This window comes from Leucoraja erinacea, chromosome 12 (genome assembly GCF_028641065.1).
Source record: "Leucoraja erinacea ecotype New England chromosome 12, Leri_hhj_1, whole genome shotgun sequence".
Classification (NCBI taxonomy): Eukaryota; Metazoa; Chordata; class Chondrichthyes; order Rajiformes; family Rajidae; genus Leucoraja; species Leucoraja erinaceus.
Window position 1 is genome coordinate 22,156,833 of NC_073388.1, and position 14,812 is coordinate 22,171,644.

The 14,812-nt window shown below is 44.9% G+C and overlaps 2 long non-coding RNA genes across 2 annotated transcripts in view; one reads left to right on the forward strand and one right to left on the reverse strand.

Moving 5' to 3' along the window:
• The window catches only part of LOC129702161 (uncharacterized), a 65,316-nt gene that overhangs the window by 36,706 nt on the left and 13,798 nt on the right, over window positions 1-14,812 (reverse strand). The window lies entirely within an intron of this gene.
• Window positions 1,811-2,554, forward strand: LOC129702162 (uncharacterized). The gene is made up of 2 exons (XR_008724338.1): window positions 1,811-2,045; window positions 2,298-2,554. It is a non-coding gene; the product is annotated as an uncharacterized LOC129702162 (long non-coding RNA).

Sequence of the window (14,812 nt, forward strand, 5' to 3'; positions counted from 1 at the left end):
TAGTTGTATTCACTGTGTCGCTGCCAAAGCTGACATTTATTGCTGATAAGGCCAGCTTTGATCCACTTCAGCGTCACCTCATTGATGGGACTGGAGCCATGTATAAGGAATAGTGTTCCTCCTTGAAAAGTCATTAATTAAACATTTATATTTATACAAATCCAGTAGTTTTGTGGTCATCACTACCAGTTGGGTTTTTTTTTTACTCTGGATTCAGTTTACAACTGAAATTAAATCACAGAGCTGAGATTTCAACGGGTTTTTTTGGTTGTTAGTCCAGGTTTGGCATAGAAACGGCATTTCGTTTGGACCTCAAGGGATCCAAATGACAATACATCAATGTCATATCCACGTTGAAGTGTTTGACAATATTAATGCTACAAGGCCATCTCACTAGCACTGAAACATAATTAATAACTGGATTAGATCAGTGAGCAGCTATCAACTTTCAGCTTCATTATTTTATAATTATATTTCTTAAGGCCACCATTTTTTAAAAAGCTTGTATTATGACTGCATTTTATAGGTGAAGAACAGAGCTTGACATAGAATCATACAGCATGAAACCAGTCCCTTTGGTCCAAGTTATGCTCCATTCTTTACCTGTGATTGGCCCATATCCAACTAAACCTTTCCTATCCATGTACCTAACCAAATGTCCTTTAAGTGTTATTATAGTACCTGCCTCAACAACTTCCTCTGGCTGCTCAGTCCATATACCCACCACCTTAAGTGTGAAAATGTTGACTCTCAGGTTCTAATTAATTCATTCCTCTCTCACTTTAAACCTATGCCCTCCAGTTATTGATTCCTCGAGTCTTCTGGGGACTTTATCAAATGCCTTGATTGTTGGCCACATCAAATATCCATGTGGCCAACATCACCCACCTTACCCATATCGATCACCTTTGTCACCTCCTCAAAAAACACAATCAAGATATTACTACATGAGCTGCTGGGTACAAAGCCATGTGGACTGCCCTTAATTAACCCATTCTATTCCAAATGAAACCAATTATTATACTGAAGAATTCTCTTCAACAACTTTCCTTTCACTGACGGGAGGCTCGTTGGCCTATAATTCCCTGGATTCTCCCTTGCTTGTAGAACCGAACAACATTAGCTACTCTCCAGTGCTCCAGGACCCACATGTGTCTAGTGAAGATGCAAAAATCTTTGTCAATATCCCACAATTTCCTCTCGTGCCTCTCTCTATAACTAACAAACCTCCTTTCACTTTGGCTCTGTCTGACTTTTCCTTTCCCCGCTGTGCCCCAGAGCCAGGCCTGACATCGCAGACGGGACCACTGCCGCTGCACTCCCCTGACCAGTCATCTCCCCAACAATTGCTACAGGAGCATACTTGTAGTCAAGGAGAACAGCCCTCTCTGCCTACTCTTTGCACTCTCTACCTATCCCTTTCCTAGTGGTCATACATCAACTGTGTGCCTGTATCTTTTAGGCATTACCACCTTCCTGTAACTCTTATCTATGACCTTTCATGCCTTTGGATTAGAGCAATTTTATCAGTGTGCCTGGAGCAAATTTGAAGCAAAAGAAACTTGCAAAATACATAATTGACCCTAAATATTATACGAGATCACTTCCAAAGAAAGTCAGTATCGCCAGTACGATTGGCAGACATCTCCACTTTTGCACATTGTGATTTATTAAGTGATATAAGCTATAAGGCGAAGCACAACTGAGAAGGTAGAATTCTAGCTGAAAAGTCTAACCACCCACTCATATCAGTGCAAAGCTTCATCCAAATTCATCAAGTGCTCACTTGTATCTTCATTTTGCAATTGGGGACTTATAACTGTCCATTTGACAATACAAACTGTAGCCAAGTCTGTAGAGACAGCATTCCTGGCTTGAATTGCCAGGAGATTCTTTCCAATTGATAACTTGCGACAGCTCAATTATTTGCCACTGTTGCAGCGCACAATAAGAAAACTACAGGGAACAATGAACAAAGAACACTTGTCTTACGACTGAGATCACCATGTCTGGGATACCGGCCAGCTAATGGGTCTATGATTACGGTAAGGAACAAGGAAAATTGCTTAGTGAAAGGTTCAAATGTGCCCTATAAATGTTACAAACTGCCTATTGTGACTTCAAAGATGGTGCTGAACGTAATTACTCCGAGGAGTTTGGAAAGTTAGCAGGTTGTATTGCAACAGAATTTGGACAAGCTTTTAGCTACATATATCTAATTATCAGACCGTAATGTTCTGTGCCTGAAATCAGGAATGTGGCTTCCTTCATTTCATCAAAGTTCATGTGTTTTCCAGTCTGTACATGAAACGTGGAGGCGTACATAAAGACTTGGCATCAGACCCACTTACAGAAGACATCTGAACATGAAAGCTTCACATGTAATAGGCCAACAAAAGCTCTCATGTGTCATTGCACACAGTTGTACCTGGTGAATTGAGAGCACCAGCATTGTGAGCAGAATTTATTTGTATACTAAGCTATTTGTATACTAAGAGTTAGTCGCCAAATATCTAAATAAGTACCATATGAATAAAACAATCAAATAAGACCATTAGTATTTGCTGATGAGATATAACTGTTGACAATAACTACCATGAGGGAGTTATCAAAGGAATACTGAAACCAGGACACAGTTATACTTTCTTAATCATCTATGTGTACGTGTTTTGAGATACCGTCAAAGAGATGACACATGATAGGGTCATATCAAGAAACAGTTTTGGCCAATTTGCTACTTTATCCTATTCTTTTTTAAATTAATCCATTATTCGGGGTTGAACTACTTTTGCTCACTTTTCTAGATGTTGAACATAGAAACATAGACATAGACATAGAAACATAGAAAATAGGTGCAGGAGTAGGCCATTCGGCCCTTCAGCCCTTCGAGCCTGCATTGCCATTCAATATGATCATGGCTGATCATCCAACTCAGTATCCTGTACCTGCCTTCTTTCCATACCCCCTGATCCCTTTAGCCACAAGGGCCACATCTAACTCCCTCTTAAATATAGCCAATGAACTGGCCTCAACTAACTTCTGTGGCAGAGAGTTCCAGAGACATCTTTTGTTAGAGTAAATATTCCAACTATTAAGCAGATTGAAGTCTTCACGATATCCTGCTGAGTCTCCACTCAGGACTCTGTGTATCCTTACGTTAAGGAAATGTAAAATGTACATAGTGGTTCTGTTGCTGCCTCTTGATGTACTGAATGGTTTACAGTTCAAAAGAAACTCTATTGCACTAATGGAAGCTATTCAGCTTATGATATTCATGGCTGAAAAAGGCTAATCCCACTGTCCAACAGGGAGTCCGTGAACATGTGGATATGATTGGGATCTGACAAGTGATAGTTATCCGCCCGACTGAATATCATCTGTGTCTTCTCACAGACTAAAGCTTCCCATTGCACTGGTAACAACATGGCCTTTCCCACCCATTCAGGCAGTGAAGTCCAGACCTCTAAAAACCACAAGGTGCAAAAAACATTCCTCATTACTTCAATAATTATTCTACATTTAACCTTTGTTCCCTGGATTGTGAACCCTTGCAAAGGGGAATCGCTCCTTCCAATATATTCTATATCAGCCTCTCCCAAAATTATGCTCTTCAATTAAGTTTCCTCTTTGTATCCTCTGTTCCAAAAATTGCAACCGCAATCCTTCCCAAATTCCTATGCAGCTAAAAATGTCCAAATTTGACAACATCTATCTACATTTCCTCAACATCTTCTTTGGTGTAATCACATATTTCCTGTTATGTTGTGACCAGAACTGTACAAATTGCTGAAAGTGTAGTCTAAACCATGTTATTTACATCTTTAGCAGAACCTCTCTGCCCCTACTTTCTGTACTCAGCTATTAAAATAAGCATGCATCTCTTGAACCACTCTATTCATCCGTCCTGCTACTTTTAATGATCTGTAGGTATCCACCAGGGTTCCTCCACATCCATCAGCATCCCCCCATTCATTGTTCATTCCTTTGTCTTGTTGCACCTTTCCAAATGCATTACTTTACACATCTCTTGATTCAATTCAATTTGCCAATTTTGTGCTCGACTGACAATATACTTGTGTCTTCCTGCAGGCTAATCCTCTCCACTACACTGGTAACCACATGATTATATTTTTCTTTCACCTGAAAACACCTCCATCATGACCCCAAGATTTAAGATTATATCATGAATGCACGCTAGTGAGGGCAAGTGATGAGTATTGAACCCTCTACAACTCAACAGATATAGTATTCCAGTCACAATAATACCCTTCAACAATAACTTTTTGCTTCCTGCCAAAAGGTCAATTTTGGATCCAATTTTTGACCACCATTCCTTAGGCCCCAAATCATGACCTCAAATTTTGACCACCATTTCTTGACTAGCCTGTTATCTGGGGCTTTGTCAAACCCGTTCCTAAAATCTACTTGAGTATATCGAACATACCATTCTCATTTATCTCATTTATTACTTCCTTGAAAACTCAATCAAGTCAATCCAGCTCAAACCTTCCCCCAATACAATTTTGTGGTTTAATCAGTGCCAACAATGGTTTATTCTGCTACTCAGAATTGGTTCCAAGTGTTACTCAGAATTGGTTCCAAGTGTTTACAACTGTTGATATAATAATAATAATAATAATAATAAACTTTAGTTCAGACTCAAGGTCCAGACAAGGCACAACATTACTTAAAAATACATTGCATATTAAAAACATCATAAAGTACATATAACATTTATATTATATATTAAAAAAAAGCACAATACATAGAAACATAAAATCCAGAATAAAAAGAATGATCAATGTTCTACAATGAGACAACGATACCAGTGTCTCCACAACTGGGATTCGTAGCGTGTAGTGCTAAACCTTATGTTTGACAAAGCCACAATAATTACATTTTTAGAGTCATTTATCCTGCAGATGAATTTATACATATGATTTCTTAGGATAGCTTCTAAAGTACTGACTGCCTCCATGCTACAAACATGTTCAGATTCAGATTCAGATTCAACTTTAATTGTCATTGTCAGTGTACAGTACAGAGACAACGAAATGCAGTTAGCATCTCCCCTGGAAGAGAGACTATAAGCACTACTCCATCTAGGTTTCCTTAGCAGTGTACTCAATAAGACATTACATGACACCTTCAGTCTCTGCAAAATTGTGCACTCCCTAGTTCGACCACAGGTGCGCACAATAGAGTTGTGGTGTGCCAATATGCTCTAAACTGCAGTACAACCTCACTGCACCTATCTCAAATCAGCGACATCTTCACCACGCACCAAGCTTACTGCAAGATGCCTACTTTCACCTGTACCTACAGCAGGTCTCGCTGCGTTGCCTATAAATATCGGCCACCATCTAGTCATTTCTGTTCTGTAATAAAAATGCCCTAGATCATTTTACCTTATTACAGACACTAAGAAACATTGTGAGACAATTTAAAATCCAGGAAACCTTGGACATTCCTATCCTCTTCACAGCTTCTACAAATCCCCCCACAGCACTCTTACAAGCTGGATATATTAATATCATGTTCCACACCAGACACATTACATATATCGTAAGGATCAAGTGTTCAAGAAGGAACTGCAGATGCTGGAAAATCGAAGGTACACAAAAATGCTGGAGAAACTCAGCGTAGCGTGCAGCAGCAAACCTTATGGAGCGAAGCCAAATAGGTAACGTTTCGGGCCGAAATCCTTCTTCAGAATGATAGGGGGATGGCGGGGAGAGAGAAGGAAAAGGAGGAGGAGGAGGAGTGCTACAGGGTTGGGGGGATGGGAGGAGACAGCTCGAGGGCTAAGGAAGGGGGTAGGAGACAGCAAGAGCTAACAAAATGGGAGAAATTCAATGTTCCTGCCCACCGGATGCACTACTCCCCAAGCGGAATATGAGGTGCTACTCCTGGCATTTCCGGTGTTGCTCACTCCCTGCAAAATTGGAGTCCCTAGGACCAGAGGTGCGGAGTATTGGAGTGGGAGGGGGAGTTGAAGTGCTGAGCCACCGGGAGGTCAGCGACAGGTTCTTGCAGACCGAGCGGCAAGAGAATGTTCGGCGAAACATATCGCCCATCTTCGCTTAAATCCTCACCTGTCCTGTAGATCAGCTGACATCTAGAGCAACGGATGCAGTTGATGCTGATATTGTGAGACCGACACTAAGATGGAGGAGATACAGGTGAACCTCTGTTCTACAGATGGAACAGCACTCTGCTTGCATCCTTGAAATGGATCGATGGGGGAGGTTAAAGGGACATAATGTAAGGATTTCTTGCGGTTTGCAAGAAGAAACTGCCCGGGGAGGGGGGTCGAAGGGAGGGAAGGGAAGAATGACTGGAGAAACTCAGCGGAGGGCAGCGGTCTTTGGAGCGAAGGCAGACATTGGGGGCCGAAAAGATTCTGGCGAATGGTGGGGTCACGTTGAGAGGGAGGCGGAAATGGAGGAGGAGGTTAGCCTGAGTAAGGATCTGCTGGAGACCAGCGCTAGATGGACTAAAGACCACAAGATCATCTGGGCTAACAAAATTGGGGGAACTAAAATATTACCAATCATGCTCCTCAGTATTAATATGGCTGCTTAATTATTTCCGGTGTTGCTCACATCTGGCAATGGAGATTAAAAAGGACAGAGGGTCAAAAATCCCCCCTTGTCTAAGTTGAAGTGCTGAACCCCAAATCATGTGAGCCCCTACCGAGCCCATTTTGCATAGTCTGGTGGGCATACCAGTAAGCCAGAATTCTAACAATGTATTTAGGCTCACCGATCTTTGACTGACATTTAAGCAAATGGCTGCAGTAGATGAGGTTGGAGGAGATACAGGTGAACCTCTGTCGCACCTGGAACAACAATTGGGTCCTTGAAGGAGTCGAGGAGTTTTCGCCTCTATATTTGTTTACAATCTCCTTTAGGGCATATATGCATGTCAGTCACGTTTAGGGAAGGGAAGAACCAAACTGGTTGCGGAGGTAGAGTTAACAAACTCATTTAATCTATCCAGATGGGAAGATTCTAAGAGTGGTGAGGTCAATATGCTGGCTAAAATATGGGCCTGTAATTATTTAGTAGGCTCTACTTTAGACCACCTTTGTCTTCATGACTGGCACTAACAGAACCACAACATTGAGTCTGGTAACAAGCTATGAATCACTAAAGCCATATTACAAATAGCAAGGAGTAGGACAGGCCCTCATTATTCGCATACTTAAGATGTTCAGCAGAAATATGATCCAAGCCACTTGCATTATTGTTGGACAGCTTGTTCATGGCATGATACATCTCATGTGACATAATCACCATTGAGTCATTCCTCTCAATATTGTCCACCCTATACAAGTCACCTTGGACACAGTTGAATAAAGTACTATAATGTTGTCGCCATAACTACGCGATATTAGCTGTTCCGGAGATTCCATCTACAGTACATGGTAGAGATGTTTTGCAACTGTAAAGAGCTCTCACTTCTTTCCAAAAATCAGTAGCATTGTTACTTAGCAGCTTTTTAGCCATGGAATCAGCCCTCGTAGCTTGCTCATTTTTACAGGAGAAGCGAATAGCATACTTATACCTTGCATTAGTGAGCTTCTTGTCCTCAAACACAGGGTCTACCTGCCATAGCCCATGATTTGGTGGCTTCACTGGCTTCTGCATGATACTCAGCTACATACTGATTCCAGCCAGGCCTGATATTATCTATATTATGAAAAGTCTCATCTGGACCACTTCCTCTTGCACTCTATATTGATTTTTTTTTAAACGCTGCCACTTGAGGATTTTTCCTATGAAAAATAAAAGTTATTTGTTTTTAAAAATGTTCAGATTCTCTTTCCTGTCAATCAAGCCATAAAGGCCACGCCCCTTCTGGTGGGAGGGACTATAAAACCTGGAAGTGTGGGCGTGGCTCAGTCTCTGCAAGAAGGGGGAGGGAGAGGTCACGACTCTCTGTCTTTAGTGGCCTTGCACTCTGCTTGAAATGGTATGACACTGCACTCGATTGTTTGGTGGCCTTGCACCCTGCTTGAGTGGCAGGAAACTGCACTTGAATTTGGTGGCCTTGCACTCTGCTTGAAGTAGCATTTCAAGGAATAACCGTGAGTCAACTGCCAGCCCATCAGCCTTGAGTGAGTCAGCTGCCAGCACACCAGGCTTGAGTGACTGAGCCGCCAGCCCAAGAATCCATTCGGCCCACAATGTCCATATTAGCCCTCTGGAAACCAGTCCCTTCAGCTCACAACACCCATACTAGTATTCCGGAAAGCCCCAACCTCCCCCGGGGAGAGGTGGAATATTGTGTTGGGGGACCAGTCCTCCCATGTGAAGCTGGGACCCAACGGGTCCCACTTAGTCTAGTGTGTCTTATTTTTATGCTTGCAGTAGGGCTTACTACTTACATATAGAATGCTTACTATATCATTATACATGGAGCAGATATCTCTCCTATGCTTCAAATCCTTACAATTAACATTTCACATTATTGCATCTTTAGGTAGATGCATATTGCTTAAGGATTTATCTGTATAGAAACATAGAAAATAGGTGCAGGAGGAGGCCATTCGGCCCTTTGAGCCAGCACCGCCATTCATTGTGTTCATGGCTGATCGTCCCCTATCAATAACCCGTGCCTGCCTTCTCCCCATATCCGTTGACTCCACTAGCCCCTAGAGCTCTATCTAACTCTCTCTTAAATCCATCCAGTGATTGGCCTCCACTGCCCTCTGTAGCAGGGAATTCCATAAATTCACAACTCTCTGGGTGAAAAAGTGTGTTCTCACCTCAGTCTTAAATTACTCCTTTATTCTGAGATGGTGGCCCCTGGTTCTGGACTCGCCCCACATTGGGAACATTTTTCCTGCATCTAGCTTGTCCAGTCCTTTAATAATTTTATATGTTTCTATAAGATATCCCCTCATCCTTCTAAACTCCAGTGAATACAAGCCTAGTCTTTTCAATCTTTCCTTACATGACAGTCCCGCGATCCCAGGGATCAATCTCGTGAACCTACACTGCACTGCCTCAATTAAAGGATGCCCTTCCTCAAATTAGGAGACCAAAACTGTACACAATACTGTTGACCAGTTCAGATTTTCTGTGTTAAAGCTATTTCTATCTCTGGATACCACAGGTAGGTGGTGTTCAACATTTATTGTCATAGCCACAGGTATATGATCAGTCATTGCTGCCCCATACAAAATGCTCATACACCCTAATGAGGCATGTGCATCACCTGTACTAATACTGTGGTCCAGCCATGACATAGTGTGCCAGGCCTCACTAATATAAGTATAACTATCTGTAGGTAAAAGCACTTTGCTTGATAATATTAAATCACATTTATTGATGAGTCAAGCTTCTTGTTCCATAGACCTACCTCTGACTATTCCCATGCCAAGGTCAGTTGTAGACTCGCCAGCCCCATGAAAGTTGTCATTGAGAGAATTGAGTTTGTCCAAGTCTTGCTTTGCTAAGAATGTCTCTTGCATACATAGTATGTCACAGTTCTCCAGAAGGTTGTCAACAACTGAGCGGCGAGCTTTACCCCCTGCACTCTGACCCAAACACAGGCCACGACAGTTGTACGTAGTGCCCAAATGTTCATTTAGTGAGGCTAGTGAGTGCCCCTAGCACCAGCAGGTGCACTCATTCCCCCCGCAGCAGGCGCAGTGCTTGATCCCGTGCTCCAACCCTGCGCGGCTCGTAATAGCGCCGGACAAATGCCCCTTCTGGCCAGAGCTCCGGATTATACATTTCGCCAACCTCATTACATTCCGCAGATACTTTAAATGAACAGTATCTACTATGTACAGTGTCAATCTTTTGACAGGTGATCTCACGGCCAAGTTTTTCTTTAAGATACATAGATAATGTTTTGGCATCTTGGTCCGGTGAAAACCTGGAGGCAAAAACACTCACCAGCTTAGTCTTGATCATTTTAATGTTACCCGCAGCTCTGGTACCAATAATAGGCATAGCATTATTGGATTTCTTTCTCTGCCCGGTGGTAATAGTGCGTAATTTTTGCTTACCAACAGTGTTCTCTGGAGTATGACGTTGACCCTTTTTCACAACATGACTCCACTTTGGAGAGTCTTGCAACGTTAAACCACTGGGACTATTCATTGCCGTTGCCCTCTCCACGTTTAAGATGAGGCCCTCCACTGCAGCCCTCACTCCGACTACCAAGCCAGAGGCTCCTGCCTGTGCAGCTCCAGTGCAGTGTCTGCCATGCCAATGGTTCCATCCATCGCCACCGACGCATTCATACCACCGCCCCGAGTCAGGTCAGTGGTGCGCTCCAATGCACACACTGGAGTAGTGACCAAGGTGCGCTCCAATGCACACACTGGAGTAGTGATCAAGGTGCACTCCAATGCACACACTGGAGTAGTGATCAAGGTGCTCCAATGCACACACTCGCCGATCAATTTCCACTGTGATGGCACGAAAATCTTTGCTTACATCAGCCTGTAGCTGTATGGTGTTTAATGGAACAGACCTCAGCGTACAGCTGCTCCATTCTCCCAGTAGGCTCGAAACATCCATGTTAGTAAATGTCACCGGCGGCAGTTCGTCCAAGTAATGAGAGACAAATCTGGGAGTATTCCCCCCACACTCATTCATTACTCTTTGGCAATGTTGTTAACATCTTTCTGTGCCCCTTTATGGGAGACGTTCCGCTGTGCAGTGGGGCAGAGTTCAAACAGAATTTTCTTCGAGGACTCTATCCACTCAGAATCAAAAGTGTTTGCAGCCATAAGGATGATCTCATCCTGGCTTAATGTCTTAATCGTTACAGCAAGAAAGTTAAGTAACTCGTCCTCAACAATAACATTACTGTCAACAGTCTTGTAGATCTCAGGCTTTAGTCTAGACCGGCCAAGACCAGGAGCAATGCCCGCCATCTTCGCCTGCCGGTTGCCCATGGTCGATGCACCGGCTGCCCCGCTGCCCCTTGCCCGGCCCCAAGTTCCGGGTCTCCACTGCTCCACGCTCCGGGTCTCCGCTGTCCCCAGCTGCACCACTGCCTGGACCTGAACGAATACGCCATGGTTGGTAATTACTTCATTAGGAAATGTGTGGCGAAGTGTTCCCATGAAAACTCTCTGAGTGTTCCTCAACCAGAAACCTTGGATAAACTATGAGGCCTGCAATCTTCTGAGGACCAGATCTCAGGCATTCAAATCTAGCGATGTAGAGCAGTAGCATAGCGTGGGGGGGGGGCCAGAGGGGCGGTTGCCCCGGGCGCTACATTTTTAGGGGCGCAAAAAAATTGTTGGATGAAAATTTTTAATAAAATTAAGAGGCCCGGGGAGCCGTTGGAGCGAGGAGGAGTTACCTGGAGCTGTGAGTATAAAAACAGCGCGGGGCTTGCTACTACAGAGGCCCGGGGAGCCGTTGGAGCGAGGAGGGGTTACCTGGAGCTGTGAGTACAAAAACAGTGCGGGGCTTGCTTCTACAGAGGCCCGACCAGCTCCGAGTTCTGGTCGCCGTTGTCCCAACTCTGAGGCCAGGTCGCCACTGCCGCTGCTCCAGCTCCGATTCCGTGTGGCCGCTGTCGCTGTCCCCGCTCCGAGGCCAGGCCATCGCTGTCGCTGTCCCCGCACCGAGGCCAGGTCACCGCCCCAGCTCCGTGGCCAGGCCGCCGCCGTCCCAGCCGCTGCCGCCTCCGTCCCAGCTGCCGCCGCTGTCGCTGTCCCCGCTCCGAGTTCTGGTCGCCACTGCCGCTGTCCCAGCCGCCGCTGCCTCTGCCCCAGCTCCGAGGCCGCCAGCTCCGCCATTAGGCCTCGGCGCAGGCGGAGACGGGGGATACGACAAAAGAAGTCGCATCCCCCGAAGGAAGAGACCAATAACGTGTTCCTTCTCCCTTCCCCCTTCCCCTTCCCCTTCCCTTCCCCCTTCCCTTCCCCCCTCTTCCTCCCTTCCTCCCTTCCTCTCTTTCTTTCTTCCTCCCTTCCTCCCTTCCTCTCTTCCCCTTCTTTCTTCCTCCCTTCCTCCCTTCCCTCCCTTCCTCCCTTCTTCCCTTCCTCCCTTCCTCCCTTCCCCCTTCCCTTCCCCCCTTCCCCCTTCCCCCCTTCCCCCCTTCCCCCCCCCTTCCCCCCCTTCCCCCCTTCCCCCCCCCTCCCCCCTTCCCCCCTTCCCCCCTTCCCCCCCTTCCTCCCCCCCCTTCCCCCTTCCCCCCTTCCCCCCCTTCCTCCCTTCCTCCCTTCCTCCCTTCCTCCCTTCCTCCCTTCCTCCCCTTCCCTCCCTTCCTCCCTTCCTCCCTTCCCCTCCCTTCCTCCCCCCCCTCTCCCCCCCCCACCCCCCCCCCCCTAATGAGGAGGCGCGTAATTTTAAACTGCCCCGGGCGCTCAAAACCCACCCTATGCCACTGACATAGAGTCATTTCGGAAATCCAGATAAGACCTGAATTAAGAATGCCCTTCTTCAAGGCAAAATCAAGTTGCAGCTCAAACAGCAGCGAGGCATCGCTTCATGATGTGATGGGAGAATTACGATGTGCATGTTGTGTGCTGAAGGGACACTTGACCTGACCTTTGACAGTTCTCTGCACCACACCTGTAGCCAGGAGCTCCTTCAATTTCCTCCCTTATTTTTTTTAACAAGCCGCAAGTTATTTCATCTCTCACTGGTGATTATTCACTTTCAAAGATACTAATCCCTCTATGCTTCCTCCTTTGACATGTTTACACATTTATCATTTCATATTCATCCTTGTTAACCACAATGTCAGTATCTACACCCTACTTTATGAAGACAGATCAAGCATACTTTCATTAATAGAACAAAGAATAGTACAGCACAGAATGGGCCCTTTGGCCAGCAATGATTGTGCCAAACAAGATGCAAAGTTCGCCTGCCTGTACGTGATCCATATCCCTCTATTCCCTGCACTTACTTGCATGTGCATATCCAAAAGTTTCATATCGTATCTGCCTCCACCCCTGGCAGTGCATTCCAGGCCCCCATCGGACTCAGTGTAAAAAGATTTTCCCTGCACATCTCCACTAAATGATAATTTAGAACATTTATTTAAAACATTATTCATAAAATAAAAAAATAATTTATAATAATTTCCTTGTCGCTCACATGCCCTAGTCATTTCTTACTTGTCCTCGTGCTCTGCATATTTTTTGGTAATCCTATTCATTGCTCTGGCATGTTCAAAGACAGATGATATCTGTATAACTAAAAGTCTCATCTTGACCACTTCCTGTCTGCATTGTATATTGATTTTAGAAAAAACGCTACCATATATCGCTATGTTTTTGGCCATCTTACTCAAAGTCCTCCTCCGCTGAGGCAGCCCCAAGGATCTTTCTGATCGATGAAAAATAAAAAAGTTATGAGTGTTTAAAAAACCTTAAGATCAGCTGATTAGTCCCTCGCCTGTCAATCACCACGATGAAGGTAACGCCCCTTCCGCGGGGGGGGGGGGGGGGGGGGGGCAGGACGATAAAACCGCAGATGGCTGGATGTGAGTTAGTCACTCAGGAATATCGCGAGGGAGAGTCCACAACTGTGATTCTAAGCTGTGAATCAACTGAACTGTGAGTCTGCAATGTAGAAACATGGAAACATAGAAACATAGAAAATAGGTGCAGGAGTAGGCCATTCGGCCCTTTGAGCCTGCACCACCATTCAATATGATCATGGCTGATCATCCAACTCAGTATCCTGTACCTGCATTCTCTCCATACCCCCTGATCCCTTTTGCCACAAGGGCCACATCTAACTCCTTCTTAAATATAGCCAATGAACTGGCCTCAACTACCTTCTGTGGCAGAGAATTCCAGAAATTCACCATTCTCTGTGTGAAAAATGCTTTCCTCATCTCGGTCCTAAAAGATTTCCCCCTTATCCTTAAACTGTGACCCCTTGTTCTGGACTTCCCCAACATCGGGAACAATCTTCCTGCATCTAGCCTGTCCAACCCCTTAAGAATTTTGTAAGTTTCTATAAGATCCCCCCTCAATTTTCTAAATTCTAGCGAGTACAAGCCGAGGCTATCCAGTCTTTCTTCATATGAAAGTCCTGACATACCAGGAATCAGTCTGGTGAACCTTCTCTGTACTCCCTCTATGGCAAGAATGTCTTTCCTCAGATTAGGAGACCAAATTGAATGAAATGAATTTGAATTTGGTGGCCTCCACTCTGCTTGAAATGCTATGAAATGAATTTGAATATGGTGGCCTGCACACTGCTTGAAATGGAATGAAATTGAATTTGAATTTGGTGGCCTGCACTCAGCTTGAAATGGAATGAAATTTAATTTGAATTTGATGGTCTGCATTCTGCTTGAAATGGAATGAAATTGAATTTGAATTTGGTGGCCTGCACACTGCTTGAAATGGAATGAAATTGAATTTGAATTTGGTGGCCTGCACTCTGCTTGAAATGGAATGAAATTGAATTTGAATTTGGTGGCCTGCACACTGATTGAAATGGAATGAAATTGAAATTGCATTTGGTGGCCTGCGCTCTGCTTGAAATGGTATGAAATTGAATTTGGTAGCCTACACTCTGCATGAAATGGAATTTCATGGAATAGCCATGAGTGAATTGCCAGCCCACCAGCCGTGAGTCAATCAACTGGCAGCCCACCAGCCATGAGTCGACTGCCAGCCCACCAGCCGCGAGTGAGTGAGCTGCCAGCCCACCAGCCGTGAGTGAGTGAATGAACTGCCAGCCCACCTTTGGCCTACCTGGCCCCTATTAGCCCAGAAATCAGTCCCTTTAGCCCCAAATTACCATATTAGCCCAGGAGGACCTTTCACTGAGATTTCACTTTTTCTTTTGTCCAGCATGTACTAGCC